Source organism: Lagopus muta, chromosome 2 (genome assembly GCF_023343835.1).
Source record: "Lagopus muta isolate bLagMut1 chromosome 2, bLagMut1 primary, whole genome shotgun sequence".
Lineage (NCBI taxonomy): Eukaryota > Metazoa > Chordata > Aves > Galliformes > Phasianidae > Lagopus > Lagopus muta.
Window position 1 is genome coordinate 94,048,784 of NC_064434.1, and position 20,013 is coordinate 94,068,796.

General features: G+C 43.2%; 1 long non-coding RNA gene across 1 annotated transcript; it reads left to right on the plus strand.

The window, feature by feature from the left end:
• Nucleotides 1–15,184: 15,184 nt before the first annotated feature.
• Nucleotides 15,185–17,647, plus strand: LOC125689941 (uncharacterized). Its single transcript, XR_007375458.1, has 3 exons — nucleotides 15,185–15,348; nucleotides 15,475–15,523; nucleotides 17,218–17,647. It is a non-coding gene; the product is annotated as an uncharacterized LOC125689941 (long non-coding RNA).
• Nucleotides 17,648–20,013: the final 2,366 nt, after the last annotated feature.

Here is a 20,013-nt window from a genome sequence, read left to right on the forward strand (position 1 = left end):
TGTATGATCAGGCTTTCTGTCATTCAGTTGCACCTCGGAGCACTTGAGTCTCTCGACCAAACTTAGCCAAATTTGACAGTTGTATCACAGATACTGATTCCTTTGAAATTTTGTGAAATCGAGCAAAGATAGAGCAGTCTTTATCATGGCACCAATGTAAGATCAGCCCAACCCCAGCAAGATGTCAAAGGAAAAAGAAGCTTGGTCCCGGGGACACTATTGGCCAGGACAACATGGCATATATGACATGAAACTAGACCCTGAATTCCCCAAATTGGGTTGGGTAATTTCAAATTAAATAAGCTACAGCTTTCCAAGGTGCTTCTGATTTGGACAAACCCAAGGGTCTCATTGTTCAAATACTTGAGGTGATTTATCCTTCCCATTGCCTTTCACTCAGTCCAATGTCACAGTGGCAGCGATGCTATCCCAAGGAATGCACCGTTTTCCTTCACACATATTGTGGCAGTTTCACAGAATCACAGAATTGTAGGGGTTGGAAAGGACCTCTAGAGTTCATCGAGACCAACCCCCTACCAAAGCAGGTTCCCTACACCAGGTCGCACAGGTAGGTGTCCAGGCGAGACTTGAATATCTCCAGAGAAGCTTGCAGATCATAGAGTCATAGAATCATTATGGTTAGAAAAGACCACCAAGATCATCAATTCCAATGACCAACCCCTCCCAACCATGCCCACTACCATATCCCTCAGTGCCACATCTCCACAGTTCTTGAACACGTCCAGGGATGATGACTCCACTATCTCCCTAGGCCACCTATTCCAATATTGCTCTACTGTTTCAGAGAAGAAATTTTTCCTAATATCCAACCTAAATGATAGTTAGGACGTTTTCTGTACAGCTGCTTCCCAGAGAATTATGGATAACTCACCCTAACTGTTCATTCTCGTGCAGCTTGCACAAGGTTGCTTTAAAAACCAATGGGAAAAGGTTGAGTTCATTTCTCTTCCTTCTCTTTCCCAGGTGCTGAAACATAAAACCACACTAAGCAGATGCCTCTACTTTATATGCTAAATGTTCCTGGTAGAAACTCATTTTAAAAACCAGCTCGGGTACTCCGTTTCTTTCCCTTAGATTCTTTTCATTGTTTCTCATTACAGAACAGGGGAACTAACTGCTATTCTCACTGTTCTTGATAATTCTGCCTTTAAAACTCCATAATACTCAACTCGTATTGCCTGGTGCCAGTTAAGAGTTAAAATAATGATATAAGGTGCATCTTACTTCTTAAATTTTTCTATCCTTTACAAAATACTACATACTCTCCATAAAGACAAATCATAAAATGCCTTTCTCTTCCAGTTTTACCTTCCACTTGTGACTGAGAGCAACACAGCACAGCCACGTTTCTCATGGCTTTGGAGAGAATCTCCTTAGATGTGCATGACTCATGCAGAGCTAAACAGCTCATCAGTTGGATTCTGCAGAACTGATCAGGAGAGAAAATGTCTTTTAAAAGGATCCCTTCTGGGATGATATTTGCAATCCAGAACTGCTGTGAAAATGGAAAGATTGGGAAACACTATTCCTGTGACTCATAGCACGTCAGGTCTGGATACCCTCCTTCTTTCTCTTCTGCAGACAAGTTTCCAGTCCTGTCTGATGGGAGAGCTTGTTAGTCCTAAGAATGGAGAATGGCCACATGAAAAAAAAGTTGCTGAAATTCCCACAGAAGTTCCATGCTGACAGACTTAGGCCACAGGTGTTTTAGAAAAAATAATATATTTTTTTGAGAGATTAAAGTGTTAGAAGGAAGTGTCAGAGAAAATGAAGGAGCTAGGAGAAAGTGGAGTAGACCAGAGATTATGCCCTCATCTTCTCCAGTTTACCACACCCTAAATTCTACCATTTTAATTTTATTTCATAGCTAAAAGGTAAAATAACTGTGCCTTACAGCAATTTTGAATCGTCACAAGGACAGTGCAAAAATAATGTTGGCAAACAAAACGTGGAGAGAGCCACAAGGAGAGACAGAAAGAGAAACACATTTGCTGTAATCCCTGAAGAGGGTGTAATAGCGACTTCATGCCTATATATTTCTACCTGTCTGCTGCTGGTATATATCAAATTCTGCAATGTGGTAGCTGTTCTGGGAAGTGCCACTGTAAGATGGGCCACAGACCAAGGGGTGGAACTCCTCCTCCATAGGGACAGGCTGAGAGAGCTGGGGCTGTTCAATCCCGAGAAGAAAAGGCTCTGGGGAGATTTGAGAGCAGCCTTTCAGTATCTAAAGGTGGGCAGTAAGAAAGCAGAGTCAGTTGTGATAGGATAGGGGGAAATGGTTTCAAGCTAAAAGTGGGGACATTTAGATTGCATGTAAGGAAGAATGTTTTTGCAGTCAGGGTAGTGAGGCCCTGAACTGGTTGCTCAGAGAGGTGGTGGGTTATCTGTCCCTAGAGAAACCAACAGTCAGGCTGGGCAGGGCTCTGAGCACCCTGGTGTAGCTGTGGGTGTCCCTGTTCACTGCAGGGAGTTGAAGTAGATAACATTTAAGGCCTCTCCCAACTCAGATGATTCTATGATTCTGTGAAGTTATCATATAGTCCCTCATTTAAATTCCTGGTGATACCAATGTCTAAATGATTGTCTATGTAATCTCTTAGGGGTAAGATGTTAGAGATTTCTTCCTCATGGTACATTTTTAAGGTGAAGAAATCACTGAATCAGTTGGAACCAAAGCATGAGAAAGCATGTTTGAAGTGGTTTTTAATTTGAACAGGAAGCTATTGTGAAGGGAAGATGTTTTATTCTTATATCTAGGCAACAAAATCGTCACCTCCTTCCTGTTGACAAATATTTTCATGACCAAAATCCTGGAAGCACTCTAATAGAAAAAAATGTTGACTCCTTAATGAAACAGCAGTTGGGATAAGGAAAGGCAGAGGGGTCAACTGGGAAACTGGATCTTATTCTGCACTTTAGGGACACAGAAAAATGGGCTCCCTTTGCTGTTGTTCTCATGCAGACCATTTTCTCCTGGCTGTGCTGTTTCCAAGCTGAAATTTGTATCTAGAAAATGGTTACTAGGAAAATGTCTCCAACAGAGCTAAGAAGAACTGAAACTGCCTATCATCTCACGCGCTCTGTGTCCCAATAGAACTTCATCCCCTGCTAAACGTGACCTGACACGGATGCCCTCTCTTGCCAGATATGTGAGCTCCTCTGGAACATGTCAAGCAAATGAAGTTACTGTAAAAAAAGTCCTGTCCTGTGCCTGAGTGAGGGTACTGCTGATGTACAGCATGCACAATCAGCATAGGCTAATGAGTTGGGTGGCAGTTACGAGACTACTTATGGTTGCTAATGGGAATAAAAGGTTGGGCAGTTCCATTTGGCAGTTTTTCTGCTCCTCTTTTTATCTGCTTGCTTTATTTAGGTCATACTGTTTTATGGCCACAGATGCCTGTCACCAAACAGTGGGTCTTAGAGAAATCATATAGCATAAAATCATAGCAGAAAAAGAATAAACTGCTGGAAGTATGATGTCTTTAGGAAAGCATGCCTTAGCTTAAGCATTTCCCACACAGATCACTGTGGCAGCTTGCCCTCCCCCTCCATTATCTAGCTAGGACATAGGTGTTTGACGTGGTGGACAAGTGGCAAAGAAGCTGAGCACATGCTGCCATCTTGCCCCTCAGAACCATGGAGCCTGGGGCTGGTGGCATGGGATGGCCATGTGCTGGTGCTGGGGTTTGGGGCTGGCTCCAGGAGGAAAAAGTTGTCAGAGGGAGGATCTCTATATGGTATTTTGCAAATATTGAGCTGACCATCAATCCAATGGAGAATTTTGGTGCTTTGCTTACTTCATTTTCCCAAGAAACCTCTAAAAAATGGGAAAATGAGAGACAGAAAGAGAGGAAACCAAAGCTTGGGACCTGGTGAAATGACTGAAGGTCCTGGCACATCTGGGCTCTTGTACATCCCATAAAGCTGAGTGCATTTCATTTATGTCACAGCTTTGAATGAGCTTGCATGCACAATGAGCTGTGCTGTCTGCCAGCAGAGGAAATGGAATAAAAGCAGAGCCAGCCAGAATGCCATGAGAGCTGTTCCAAAACCTAGCAGCATACCTGGCTGCATTTTCAAAAGGTTATTTAATCTTCCCGCTGTTTTATATTGAAGCAATAATAGTCACAGACAAGAATCACTGATGCTTGTCAGGTCAAGCATCAACGGCAGTGTCTTGTCAGCTCTGGCTGTAAACCAAGACGAGGCTCCCAGGAATAAAGGCCCTTAAATGTTTCACCTGCTCCTTCTGCAGGGCTCCAATGTACTCCAGCCACGACATGGAGCAGCTGCCAGCTGTCAACAGCAGGAGAGCATGGGACTGTGCAAGCTGCACTCAAAAAACACACACTGCCATACATGAGGGTGGGAATATCCTTGTGTGAGAAGGAGGAGAAAACAGACCTCCTGTGGAGGAGGGTATGTAGAGTTGGGTATGGCACAAAGATGACTTATGTCACTATCCCAAATGTTCTTGGTACAATCCTAGGAAGGGTAGCTGGGCCATGCTGCCAGGAGCCCCCTTAGGTCTGAGCTTTCTGAGTTTTACCATGTTTCCCCTCAGGCTGCTACTGTCCCCTGTTTCCTGGCACAATGAGCTCTTAGGCTAGACAGGCAGAAAGATACAGACAAGAGTTTACTGGGATTGTCAAAGAAAAATGCATCTTTTGTACTTCGTTTCCCTGCTGGCACGACATGCACTGATTGAATCCTGCTCTATGCTCTCCACGTGTGGTTGTGTCTCCTGTGCCAGGACAGGCACATTGTTCATCCAAACGCTACACTAAGCTTAATTACTCAGAACTTTTTCAAGTATATAGGCTGAGATTCCCTCCTTCTTTTCTCTCACGTTTAGGGCAGTAATAAGCAAAGCTGTTCAGTAGCCTAGAGGAATATTCCAGATAATAATTCCCTGGCTTTGTAGTTGCAGGCTTTCAACTTAGCTGTGACACTGAGCTGCTCTCCTAGCAAGACATGGAAGGAGCTCCATCTCATTGCAAGCACACCGTGCACAGAATGGGAGCGCAAGGATTGCAAGCATTGAAGGGCTGCAGGATACTGCATACCAGCAAAGAGCCTGGCCCTGCCTGATGTGTGTCTGATGCCTTGGGCATTGTCTTACCTCATGCTGTTTTGACAGCTATGTTGGCATAGGCCATCCTATCTCTGCTACAGTACAGTGAAACCACTGAGGTCCACAGCTTCAAAAGGATTTCTAAATGCCTAAAAATACATTAGCTCAAATAACTGCATTCAAGGTTTCTTCTGAGAGTGACAGTGAAACAGAAAAAGGTGTAGAGTGTCAAGAGTGCTGGGGTGCTCAAGATGCTGAGGGGCAAAGAGAAAAAAAGCTCTATACGTCAGTGAAGGTACTATGTTTTAATAAATGTTAGGAGTATCCTGTCTTCCAAGGACATCAGAATTTCTGGGGAAAAAAAGGAGAATTTCCATAGCAACAGGACTGGAGGGTGGTGGAACAGGCTAGGGTTGTCTTCAACCTTTTTATTCGCTTTGTTTCAAGACTGGGATCAGGTTGACCTAAGCTTCACTGATCCCCTACTAGTGATGCTTTGCTTTTCTACAGGAGAAAAGTCACTTGGTCAGACAGTCCTACCCTCCCGTCCCATGGAGCACAGACTCTGAAAATACATTTTTCAGTGTATTTGTTCTTGTTCAGTTTGTACTAATTTGGAACCCCTTGATAAATTTTGTTTCTTTTTCCAAGTGTGAGGAGAAGGTCAGGGTGGTAGAAGAAAGGAGCCTTCAGCAGAGTGCTTGCAGAGCTTTGCTGTAACCTTCTGCACTGCAAGAGAAAACTGAAGTTTGCCTTTGGTTTTCAGTCCCAAACTGTCGGTTCTTGCAGGCCACATTTTGATTGGGGAAGAGAACTAGGGAGCTGAGAGCCATTGCCTGTGCCTGCTGTGAGTTTGATTTGTATTTCAGACCTCTTACCCTAAATTTCTCTCTAACACCTGGGGCTAGCACAACCTCTTTGCCATGCTCCAGCTCTTCTTGCAGTGCTATCTCCCCCTTTCATTTGTCAGTGCTTTCAGATCCCTTTCTGCTGCTTTACCAAATCTGTGTGTAGAGAGATTGTGGTAAGACTTGCAGTACTGTCACAACTGTGCCAGTTTTGGTACCAATTCTGAGAAACGAAGGACAAACGAGGGATGAAAGCCAGCAGTGTGAATATCAGACCAAATGTGCCTCCATGGGAAGAGATGGATTATCTTTAATAAGTGCTGCTTGTGAACCATCTCTGGTGACAGCTTAAATCCTGCAATATGAGATGAAGTCCAACATGATCAGAGCTGTGTCTTTGCACAATGCCACTGAGCTGAACCATGCAAAGCCTTGTTTGAAGAAGGTAACACTGCCTCTATTAAGCAGCTGATTTCTAGGCTTTCAGGGTCAGTAACCTTGACAGGCCTTGGGCAGCATGTGTTTTAGGTCCCGAAGAGCTCTTTTTATCTAACAAAGACATGACTGACTGTTTTTTTTTCCTGATCCGGAGCTTCCTAGAGCTCCTCAGCTAATAGCCTGTGAAATATATAAATAAGCCCTGCAAGACAAAAGGGGTGTGTTGTATTTTCTGAACATGAGAGTTCTTCCTAACAGCCCTTTGGGGAGTATGATCACAGTCTAGTCATTTCCTCCATACTTCAATACAATTCTGGGGAGGTCTCTGGAGCAAAGAGAGTTTCCACTAGTTAAATCAGGTGATTAAATGATTGTCAGTGTGTTTTGGATATATTTGATAGGGAAAATCTGGTGGCATAAAACCTAGGAAAGATTATGAAAAAAATTCTTATTACAAAAAAAAATTGCTTAGTAGGAAAAATAAGTCCTTATTAGGAATAATGTCTTCTCTGAAAGAGTGGTGAGGCACTGACACAGGCTGCCCAGGGGGGTGGTGGAGTCACTGTCCCTGGAAGTGTTTAAGAACCATGAAGTGTGGCACTGAGGGACATGGTCAGTGGGCATGGTGGAAGTGGGTTGGTGGACAGACTTTCTGATCTTGGTAGTATTTTCCAACCTGAATGACTCTGTGATTCTATGATTCTATCTGAGCATCAGGGTAAGCCTGCAATCCTCAGCTGTGCAAGGCGAATCCAGTTTTTGTTCTTCCCTATTTGTAAAAATCAAAGACAAACTAGAGTGGAGTGAGCATATTTTGTGTTAAAATCAGAGGGACTGCCCATGACTTTTAGGGACATTTTCCAGATATGATCACAGATGGTCACCTGTGCTTCTAGCAGCCAAACTATGTAAGGAGTTCTCCCCTTCTCTTCCATGAGCTGGTTTCATTAGCAAGAAAGCAGTCAGCAGTGGTGGCATTAAAGAGATCAGCATTAGACCTCTGAGCGGAGATGAAAGGGAAGACACAGCCGTTGGTTTTCTGCAGTATCAGCCAAGCAGCTCTGCACCAGTTATACTTATTTCAATGTCTGCAAGACTTTCTTCTTATGCAGAAGGGATTAATACTTCTTGTCAAAGAAGAGATGTGTCTTTGGAAAGAGTCACAGACAGCATCAAACACCTTAGCAGGGGTTTCAGAAGAAAAAAAATACTGTAAAATTGAAAACTTCCTAAGGAAATTATTTATATCATCAGGCCCCCCACACAAATGTGCAGCAGCTATTTCTGCTGCACAGATGATATATCAGCTGTGAGAGCAGATATTTGGGGTTTACGAGTTCTTTGAAAAGTGGACTGGTGTAAAGCAACTGGGACACAAGGTTGTAGCTTGTCTGTGATCCTTTGTTTCACTGAAGACCTGCTGAGCTTTTGCTTTCAGCCAGCTCCCCATGAAGATAAGGGTTAAATATAAGAGCTTTGATGGTTTCTTTTATCAGAGAAGATTGGAGTGCCACGTCCAGTGCTCCCACTGCAACCATTTCACATGGCAAATGAAACCATTAAGCTAAAACACAAGAGGAGAACACACTCTGGCATTAAGCAAACAAACAAAAATACCACTATCAAAACGTAAAGACATCTTGGTCCACAAAAGGGAATATGTTTAGGCATTTTGGACTCAGTCAGAGGTCATTCCAGTGGGACTTCCCACTTACACCACTCAGGAATGATACTGCCTTGTGAAGGAGCCAGGGCAGTGCTGCCTCAGGCCAGTGGGGAACCCAAAATGCCCATTGGACTCAGAGATTGGAGGAAAACAGCTTTCAGCTCCTTTAATTGTGAGAAGAAAGGGAATGTGTGCAGTTGTGTATGGTATGAACAGATATCCCTCAAGCTGACCTGATAAAGATAGAATATTCTGGGTATTTGTCTCCACGGGACAAGTTTGCATATTTCATTTTTGTTTGTTTGTTTGTTTCCTTCATAACTTCTATACTGCATAAAGGTAAACACTTTGCATGAGCCAGGTGGTCATTTTACATTCAGTTTTACTAAGGACAGAATTTTCATTTGAAAATACAGCTCAAATTTTACCTTCAGAAGATGTCAAGAACTGTAGCATGGTACATGCAGCAGGCATTTTCCCTTTATATCACCACATGGGAGTGAGGTACTGGGTGCCATGGTGCAGGAAGCAGAGAGACAGCTCAGTTCCCTTCAGTATCCTGTCCCGAGACTCAAGGTGAAAAAGGAGTGATTGCTCCAGGCTGCTATTGCAGGCAGTAATTGGGGGAAGCAGTTGGCAAAGCACAGACAATTCTTCTGGCTCACACCTTTCAGCTGTCATTAGAACAAAATCCTAAATCAATATTATTGGTCCCAAGAGAGGTTTAGTGGAGCTAAATTAACATAACCTTATAAATGACAGGCTTTTCCATCCATCTCAGTCACTAGCAAGAAACTGTTGTTGCTCTACAGCAGCAGTTCACAGGCGCAGCCCCTGTGTTTCAGATGCTCCCAAAAGACCTGAACCAAAAGCCCTGGTTTTTGATTGCCAGCAAACTCCACAGACTTCGTACAAAGAAAAATCAACTTTCATCTTTTTATGTCTATAGAAAGGACAAAACATACGAGATTCTAAAAGTCTTTCCACTCTGTCATGGGAACTTAGAATTACAGAATCATTATGGTTGGAAAAGACCTCTAAGATCATCTAGTCCGGCCATTCACCTCCCACCAACATTGCCCACTAACCCATGTCCCTCAGCACTGCATCTACCCTTTCCTTAAACCACTTCCCTGCACAACCCAGTCAGAACCAGCGCTCTACTGGGGAGAAGGTTAACTCACTTCAAAGGCAATACGCAATGCTGTACTCTAAAATGAAAATCAGCCAATCTTTTAGAAGTGGAAATAGTAAACAATTATTTTTGCATCCTGACACACAAAGGAATGAGTATTTTTTTCTAAAATCTCATATAGCTGGAAAAGGAGAGGCTCAGCCAAACATTTTGTTTTCAGCAAACCAGACTGATGAGAGATTTTTTTTTAAATGTCAGAGATGGAAAAGTACTGGTATGTAAAAACAATCTTAACTGCAGGCAGATGAGATGATCAGATCCTACTTGAAAATTCAGTATATCCTTTCACTTTCTTTTTTTTTTCACTCTGTCAAACTCCATAATCTGGTATTTTGTCAATCGATTGATATTCAAGCTAAGGAAATTGCCACAGAAGCTCACTGTACTGGCGAGAAGCATGCACTCAGAGGCTGGGCACGTGCGGCATGCAAACCCTGAGCATCCCTTCAGAGTCTGCTCCTGCTCCCAGCAAGGGCTCTGAGAAAGCTGTTGGTGACACAGACAAACAGCAAATAGATGTTACTCAGTCCCTAAAGATTCATTATATACATACACAATTCCCACAGGCTGGAATTTCCGTGCACGTAAGGATTCTGCTCCCTTTGCGGAAGGATGGCTGCTGCATGGACCACAGCCACTCTGGCTTCCTGCAGGGAGTCCTGGGCATTGGAGTGTCAAATACGTGGGAGTCAGTGGGGAGTTCAAACAAACTGCAGGGGTGAAGAGCAAGCTGAGGAAGATGTTTTCGTCATTTGGAGGGGAAACAGAGCTCTTTGCTTTCTCTAGAAGATTATTTATGGAAAGGGCTGGATGAGAAATTGAACAGAAGGACTTCAAGTTTGGAAAAAACCATGGCTTTAGATATGACCTAGTTTTCTATGCTAGGAAATGCTCTTTATTGGCTATTTGTTGCTCTCACTTTTTAGTATGCATCATAGATATCTCGTTAATTTTGAACTATACCCCTCATGAAAAAAAGGCCATTTGTATGTACATAGAGCTTCTCAGATTTGGAGGTCTCAGGTGTTTTCATTATCTTTCTAAATATCTCAAGGTCATGGGGATATGATGAATAAGCGAGACTAAACTGCTTCTTATTGTTCATGGTAGTTTGCAGAACGCACAGCAATTTTCTCTATTGCAGACGGACCATTGTGACTTGTAACAGCAAATTAAAGATAGCACACAGAATGAGAGAAAGATGTATTTCTCCTGTATCATCAGGGAGGTGATTTTACAATAACAATCAGCTTGCTGGAAGTCCCATAATGGCTCTGCTCTGTGGACTCACTTCTACGTTTTTCCATCTTTTTGATTGTTTTGGAGGTGTGTGTATGTGGGGGGGGGGGGCTGATTTAATTTTCTTAGTTTAGGGGTTTTATTATGTTTACATGGAAGAGCACAGGGCAGAGAACTGGGACTGAGAATGTTTCCCTTGCCTGTCTTCTGTCACTGCCTCGTGTCTTCCACAATGAGTCCTTCCAGACAGTGTCTCTATCCTTGAACAGTGAAGGGCTAAGCTATGGAACATGACAAGAAAAAAGAACTCTGATTTCTTTGGTCTGCAAGGACAAATAATCAGAAAAAAACTCCAGTACTTCGCCATTCACATACCTCCAGGTTTTGGAGCGTGGTCTCCCACCCCAAACTATCTGTCCTCTGAGCACTTCTGCTGAGATGTATTCAGGAACAAGACCTCATTAAGTGCTGTCAGACAGAGATGTGAGCTTTGACTGTGTCATGGAGAAGGCTAGGATAAGCATCCCTTACCCTCTGGAAGCACATACCAAGTCAGCAGGTGTAGGAGGGCCTCCCAGGGGAAGGTGCATGGCAGTATGGACACACAGGCAGGAGCAGAAATGGGCAGAGAGGCTGACAGCTGTAGCCCAGGGTAGGTGTGGAATGTGGTAAGGATGTGACATGGTCAAGCCAATGCTCTGATCCCTCAGAGGTTGGGCCCTCAAAATGCCATCCTTCTCTCATCTCAAGACCCTCTAAACTGCTTTAGGAATCTTCCTGGACCTACTGAAACATAGAATATCCCAAGTTGGATCATCAAGTCCAACTTATAGAGGGGATCCATTGAGTCCAACTGTAGAAGACAGAAGGAGCTGAGGACTGTCATGGACCTTTGGGACAAAAGTGGCCACGGTAGATTTTTCCACATCTTTGCTTTAAAAACTGATTTAGTATGTGCAGTGACAAGATATTTAAAAAGATGTTTAAAAGTTTCACATAGGAACACAGAGCGTAGATAGAAGAAAAATGAAACACCGTTACAAACCAAAGAACATAGTTAATAAATGGGTCCAAAGAAATGAGCCTTGAATGACTGCATGCCGCTTTTTGGGTGGAAAAATGGTGGCTGGCTCATTGTTAAAACAGTCCATATTTCTTGTGGGAAGTAACCATGCAGAGTAGTAACACTAATGCAAATAGAAATTCTCTCCAGAAATGATTTCTGAGAACGCCAAGAGTATTAAAATAGTTGCTTGCTCTCTCCAAATAGACACCACTGAGATAATGAAGAACTGACAAATTGGTGTAATTCCAGCAATAAGCCTGTAACTTTCTTCTGCAGTCATATTGTTGATTTACTGGGTGAGAAGAAGAAGGAGAAAAAAAACCACAACAAAACACAACAGCTCTAACACAGCAAGGCAAGTAGAGCTGGATTTTTGCTGTCCAAAAGAACAGCTTACAAAGCCAGTCTGGAAGAAGTCAAGGCAGCCACCCAGACAGAGCTTCCCTTGGGTGAGGCTGCTGTGCAGCAGAGGGCCATAACCCCTGCAGCTCACCCTTCCTTGTGCAGGATGGTGGGAGCCTCACCTGTGCCAGGTGTGCTCAGATGGAGTCACACAGGCAGTGGGTGGAGGAGCTGCAGGAGGAAGTCAGCAGACTGTGCTGTATTCAAGAGGGGAAACAAGAAACAGAGTGATACTTGAGCTGGTGAAAGGAGAAATATTAAGACCTTGTGGCAGGGACCTCCAAGGACTGCCAGACAAAGGGCATCAACAACAGAGAACACCTTGGGGAAGGAAGCATCATGATCTCTGGTATTTTGTGGCAACAGGATGACTCTTCCCCATTTGTCCACCATCAAGTAACAAATACAAAGCCTTGGGCAGTGGATGAAGTCAATGAGCAGGATTCACTGTGATAAACACATCAGCTGTGTGTGCTAACAGCCATAAAACAAAGCATCTAGGGTGAGGACTTTGTTAGGAGGCACCAGTAGCTGTGATTTTCTGGGTCAGTTGTGCTAAAAGCAGGGTCTGGGATGGGCTTGCAGTGCAGAACAATTCCTGAGCCTTTCCTGGAAGCAGACAAAGAATACAGCTAAGCTTTTCTTTGCAGCAGACACGGTATGGGCTCAGGGTAAACTGACCTACATAACACCCAGCTATTGCTTTGCAATAGGACTTTGGAGCTTTTTGTTTGAATAAGCTTTCCTCTGTATTATATTAACGACTTTGTGATCAAGTACTGCATCTGAATTATTTCATTTCATGCCTGTCTTCCTCTTTATATTAATAGTATTTTATGCACTTAAATTTTAGGGAAAGCTAAACAAAAGGCATTGTAGCACAAGCACATCTAACAGACTCGTTTGTCAGTGTCATGTAAGGGGATGCTGTCTCTGCTGAGTCAGAAACCTGCCCATTGATTTATGACCACCTGCTGGTTGGAGGAAGCTTTCCTTGAGCCACAGCATTCAAAGCCTAGAGAGATTTTTCAGATCACCTACACTGGCTGTCCATATATCACCATTTGTTCAGGCTATTCCCTTGGGACGCTGAGCTGTTTTTGGCTAGAAGGAAAGCTCTTGGGACAAGCAATCCTACATTCATTGGAATTTGAAGCTCAGAGCCGTTGGTTCTGTGTCTCTCTATTGGACCAATATTGCTCTGGGCCTGGTGGTTTTTTTATTCCATGGGGTAGTGCTGTGCAGATGAAAAATAACAGGTAACTCACTGGCCATTTAGTAAGTGATTCTTATAAAATGAGATAAGGCTGACAGGCAGTCTGTTGGGCAGACCTTCATGCACAGGCAGTGTGTGCAGTGGCTCCAGTGGGACCTTGCAGGATTGTTTCCTGGGTTATTAGCATCAGGTAGTGTCTCGAAAGAGTCCCAAGCTTGTCATAGAGCTTAAGGCTTTATTCGTACGTTAATAATATGACTGACATTGGTACTGTTCTGTTCAGTTGAGAATAAATTGACTTTTGAGCACAAATAAGTAATGATGATTTTTGGCAGAGTTTAAACGTCCCAGTGTTGATTGCTGCAGCTATCCTGGGCTTCAAGTCACTCAATGACCCGATACTCTGGAGTAAACACAGAGGAATCTTGAGAATTGAAAAGAGAAGTGCTTGCTAGGATAAGACAGCCAGGCTTTGGAGGTTTTAGTCTGGGAAGAGATGGCTGAAACATCCTTGATTACTGTATATTCTAGAGGTTGGAGGCAGCCCTGCTAAGGCACTGCAAACAGCGAGTGGCACAAGGAAGATGGCTGTGGGTGGGGTGTGTTTTCCAGTTTGTTGTTATCTGGAAGAGGAGGGCTGGGGATAGAGTTTGAGTTCTTGCAGTCTTACAGTGTTAATAGGGGCCTGCAACAAAAGCCAGCAAGATGGCTTTGCTATTTATTAGACTCAGCTGTGCTGTGCCTGCTACCAGAGCTTTCTACTCATAGCCAAGCAAAGAAAAAACATTTCCTTCCAAGGCCATCTGCAACATGTTGCCAGGTTTTCAGGCTTGATGGTGTTGGAGAACTTTAGGACTCCAAGTGCATAAAAGTGTAAGCGTGGTTTAAGACAGGTCAGGGAGAAACGTCATTAACTATGATCATAGCAAGAAGATGCCATGGCAGCATTTTTCCCTCTACTCCCCTGTTCTCTGCCAAGGGATCGTGCACACCCCGCTTAATACAGATTCAAAGAGGTAAAGAAAAATTTATCCTTATGTTAGCACAGCCAAGTGTGCATTCTTTGAGGGAACAGGCTCCAGGTTACCATGTATATGTTAAAAAAGCCAAGTGCCCACGCCTGAGAGAGATGGACTCCTTTCAACTGCCGCCATTATTTTACCACTGCAATGACAACTAGGCTTTGTTCAAAGAAAATGTCCAGTTAAGTTAGTGCAGCCCAGCATGTCTTCCAATCTTTGGTAGAAAAGGGAGAACCAGAAAACACCATCAAAAGGTACCTCTGCTCTGAGGTATTTCTGGGAACAAGAGACTCACTTTTCTGGGAAGGCAGATGCCGAGCTTGGTAAAATTAGGAACACTTCTTTAAGATTTAAGTTTCCCCTCTCACCAAAGGCCAATTCTGCAGTTATTCACTTTAAAGATACCAGTTTGCTGTAATAGCGGTGGACTTGAGCCAGGTGCAAAGATCTAACCCCTGCTCAGGTGTTTTATTGTCTCTAGTATAGAGCCTGTTGATTTATAGAGCACAGCTAGAAGGAGACCAGCTCTTAACGAGGTGCCTTAAAGCTGAGTTACTTAGCAGGGTCATATGAATTGTGAGCGTGCAGCTTCCAGATAATTAAAAGCAAGTGAATAGGTCAGAATTTTGTGCTGAAGTCTCAGGCGTAGGTATTTTTACTCAGCTGTGGGGGAATAAATAATTTCATGTCTTTCTTCTGTCACGTTATGGCTGGGCACTGTAAACAGTACTAATGAGGATCTCTGTTGCCTTGTAGTAGCTGTAATAAATCTCCTCCAAGTAAAATTCAGTTAGGCTTTACTTTGTTTTTAACCTTTTGAATGTTTTCAAACAGAGTAGGTGACTTACCTATTTTAAAAATGATATGTGATTGATTTGGAAATGGTTGTAGGTGTACCTTTTTGATATGGCCCCTGAAGGGAACAGAATAAAAGGAAGCAGCTAGCAGAGTTTGAGAATACTGATTCCTGGTGCTGTATTGCACCTGCAAATGTAAGCTGGGAGAGCATTGGTGCTGCATAGTGAAATGGCAGGGAGGACTTAAAGCAGTGCTCCAATCTGCCCAGGCAGCCTGCCTGGAGAAGTGGTATTTACCAACAGGAGGTGTTTAAAAGATGTGTGGACTTGGTGATGGTTGGACGTGGTGATCTTAAAGGTCTTTTTTCAATCTAAATGATTATATGAAATGGTGGTAGGCGTCACGAATGCTTTGTGTCTTACTGTTTTCACTTCTTAATAAGCCACTCTCAGTCCTCTCTAATGAATTTTGTTTAATCTGCAGGTGGCCTACATAGCTCTGAGGAACTTCAGCACATCATTGCATCAGGCTGGTAAGATGATGTACCAGATGAATCCTTTTGTTTTCTTCCTAATGATTGACTGACCAAGCTCAGGTTTGCTAGAAAAAAAACAAACAAACAAACAAACTTTTTTTTTTCTTACTTTGGATCCTAAATTTAGTCTAACAGTTCTTTAGAAATACATCATGCAGAGGAAAATCAATGAGATTATTATATAGAAATAGGCTGTTCTTCCATTTCTTTCCACGTCTTTCTACGGAATGAATGTTGGTTTTCCTGAAAATTAAATACAGTGATGTGCACTGAATGCTGACACAGATTTCTTTAGTGTAAAAATGTTACAGACAGAACTTCTGGAATTCTACAGAGGTTGAGTATGTATCTTGATCCATTAAATATATCTAAAATATTGCAGACCAATCAAATAAATGTTAAGCACACTTTGTATTTCTGAGAGTATTTTAAAGGATGAGGATTCAGAAATGTTTAAAGGAAAGCGTCCAGCTTTGGACAGTGTGGAATGCCTGCTCAAGCTAGAATCTGTCCTTTAAAAATCCTTGTGTTTCCCAGAAATGTTCTTATCCGGACCATGCTTTGATCTCTGTGCCTCACAGTTTCTCAGGAATGACTGAGGTATTACTAGCTGTTGAGATAAGAAGCCCAGCTAATTTCTACAATGCTATCGTGCTTCATCTCAGCTATCTTAATCAGCACCATTCAGCTAAATATTGCAGCAGGGGTGTCCAACCTGAGGGATTTAACAACCAGTGCACCTGAGAATAATGCAAAAGAGCAATTCTGCCTTAAGTTATGTTGGCAAATCTGGAGGATGTGTTGGGGAGGATGGGGTTAAGGCTGGGGAAGTACCTGGCTGAGGATGCATTAGGAAGAGAAGTGCCTGTTCTCTCTCAAATAGTGGGAGCCTGATTCAAGTCCCTGGTAGAGAGAGCTTTTTCTTTGAGGCCTGGTAGGGAGGGTAGGGTCTGCTCTGTTATTTCAGCATGCAGGTGAAGCTCAGAGGGGGGACCAGCAGCCTTGCAGAGGAAGTTGCATTCCCATTCCAGTCATTGTATCCAAGTGACTCACCCCAGCCCCATGGGGCAAGCTGGAGAGGGTGAGAAGAACTGCAGACTTGCTGCTTTTCCTTCTGATGGGGTTCAACTCTAAGACAGCTTTGTGTGCTGCAGCCAGTGTGTCAGCCGTACAGCATCTCTGCAGGCAGTGTCTCTCTCAGGAGCCAGTTTTCCTGCTATGCAAAAGGGAGAATTGCCTAGACTGAGCTCCATACATTTGTAGCAGCCTAGTCCAGAGGCTGATGTTGCATACTCTGCCTTATTTTCATTCTGAGTTCTGTGGTATAATTTTACTAAAACTGAGCCTAGGCAGCTGCTAAATCCACATACATCCACGACTAAAAACAAGCCAAAAGGTCTTTAGTAAGCCTAATTATACTGTAGAGACAGTACTGTCAATGCAGTAATATTGTGCATGCTAGATTTGTTCTTTTATGCTAGTGAGACAACTCAGACCCCTAATGCTTTCACTTAGCATGTGACTAAGCTGCTTGTGTATCATGCAGCCAAGCCTGATTAAAGGCTCTTCTCTACTTGTCCCCAGAAGGGTATAAATAAAAGTAAATTTAGACACATTCCTTGCTTAGAGACATGTCTTTGTGAAGATGCAGATTATTTTTTTTTCCTTTAAGCTCCAGTCTTTATTTTCAGGTTCAAGTGAAACAGTCATCAGGTTTTTAATGAGGAATATAGTGGTAATGACGCTGTGAATGGGCTTTGAGCAGTCTAGGAACTCAAGGTTGGTCTGCTAACAATCTGTGGCTGCCAGGTGCTTCTCCAGGGGAAAACCAAGACTCTACATGTCTCACAACCATTCATCCGGTACCCAAATGTTTGCTGGTGAAAGTACAGAGAAGTACCCACTAAGCAGGAGTGACTGAGTAGAGAACATCTATCAGCTATCTGGACTGAGGAGAAGGCTTGACTCTGTACTGACCAGAAGCCCAGTGCTCCAGAGAAACTGTTGATGGGCACAGCAGCACCTCACCTTTCTAAAGCATTGCTTGCCAATGCATTGCAAAGAGATATCAGTTGTTCCTGAATCTTTAGATGTCCTAGTATGTGCTCTAGTACAATTGAAGAGGGAGGTAGTACTGCAAAATAATCAGAGGTTGAGATTAACAGGATCCCCATGGCTCAGCTCTCCCCAGTGAGCCTTCTTATCCCATTTGTGCAGTGAGACACAGGCCATGCTGTTCTCTTAGAGGAGAAGCACCTCCTGCACCTCTGGTTGATGTCTCATCCTTGGCAAGGATCCCCTCCCACAAGGAACAGCGCAGCAGAGCAAGGGCAGGCTGTGGTGTGCAGGAGTAGGGAGCTTTCTAGCAGCTCTTCAGAAAGCTCACATTGGCAAAATCAGCTCTTGAGGAAAAGTGGAACTGCAATTTTAAGTGCCCTAAGAGACTTTTAAAAGCACAGGTTGTGTTTTCACATCCAAAACTGCTAATGTTTTGATAATCTCCAGATTAATTGAAGGATGTTTCTGTCTGATTTAATTTGCTTATTGCTCTGCTGCCAAATCACGTATTTCAGATATGAGTGGATGTCTTTATGCTTTTGATCCTAATTATTGATAAGTAAGTGTGAACCATAATGGTACTTAACCCATGCCTCAGAGGATGAGCTTGCTTTTAATTACCAGATTTGTTGAGCATGAATGCAAATGGGGAGAGTGCATTATTTTAGAGTTAAAGCAGAGTTGTTAGGGGATGTATCTTGTCCAAGGCTTGTGACTAAAGTTGCCTTCAGCATTATCATAGAATCGTTAAAGTTGGAAGGACCACTAAGATCATCATGACAAACCATGAACCCATCCCCCTCATGCCCACTAACCATGTCCCTCAGTGCCACATCTACCCTTTCCTTGAACCCCCCCAGGGATGGTGACTGCACCACCACCCTGGGCAGCCTGTGCCAGTGCGTCACCACTCCTTATGAGAAGAAATCTTTCCTGATATCCAGCCTGAACCTCCTCTGGTGCAACTTGAGGCCATTCTCCGTCATCCTATTGCTGTTCCCTGGGGGAAGAGGCCAACCCCCCACCTCAACACAACCTCCTTTCTGGCAGTACTAGAGAGTGATAAGGTCTCCCCTGAGGCTCTTCTTCTCCAGACTGAACCATCCAAATTCCAGAAAATGCTTTCTGGAAGATTTGTATTAATCTCAGGTAATGCTACCAACTCACCAATTCTGTTAGAACAACCCCAGAAGTCTGCTTATTCCCACCTCAGCCACCTGCACCTTGGTGCTCGCTTCTTCCCAGGTGCCTAGCATGAGTCTGGCAAACCTCTGACGTTGTGCAATGACATTTCTCATCACAGTGTCACATGTGATTTGAGTTCTAATTTGATTTCAATTTCTGGTTGCTGCCCTTCTTTCTCAAATACAGCTGATGGTAAGAAGCATGTTTGACTTCCTGATTGATGTGGTCTGAGCAGGGTTAAATAAAACCACAAAAACAAAGCAGGTACTGATGTTTGGCACTTAACATATTCATATAAAACTATCCTTCTAGGCACTCTTCCAGAATGTAGATAATTTCTTAACAAGAATTTTATCATTTCACAGTGAGCTGTGCAAGCCTTGCATGTATCAGAGTACATAATATTCATTTCAACTGCGGGGCATTGTAGTGATATGAAATATTAAAAATAATAAAAAAATAATCCTGGATTAAAAAAAATAGCAATTTCTGCAACATTAAGAGTTTGAAAGCTGGAAGAAGATCACATCTTGCCCCCCTGTTGAACTGTGCTGATCCAACTATCTTCCAATTTTTCCGATGTGATGGAAAACATTTTACAAACCAGTGGAAGTAGAAATGGTGGGCATTCCAGTCTAGTTGTGTAATAGGGATAAATGATGGAGAAGCAGAATTTCTGTGGAATTTGTGCATAAGAATTAGGCTTGGACCCTGTTGGGGAACTCTTCTGTCCTGGCCTGAACTGATGATTGAGCATCTGGTGAAGGGGATGGTTGGCCCAGAAACATTGTCTCCAGCTGGGTGAGTCAATTTTTTCCTATAGATGCTATTGGTATTCCCAATGATAGTTTGCCTGGTATTGCAAAAAACTTGTCAGAAGCAGTTTTACTGCTTTCTAGGACAAAGAGATCCCTTCTCATGTTTGGTGGAATTGTGTGAGATTGCTTAAGATGAAAACTGAGGTTTCCAGCCCAAACTAAGTGGCTGCCCCCTTGCAATAGTTAAAAAGGGCAAATGAACTTCTGTTAAGTGTAGAAGGATTTTACAGAGTACAGGAGCAGTCTGACTTCTGGGCTGCAGCTCTGGATAAAGGAATTGCTTTTTTATGTGTTACCATTATTATTCCCTCACCCCCTAAGGTACAACGTACCTCTTCAAGTAGGGCCATGCAGGCTTTGGATGCCATCTGCTAGACTAGAAGATCACTGCATGGAGCCACTGACTGGAGGAGGAAAATGGTGGAG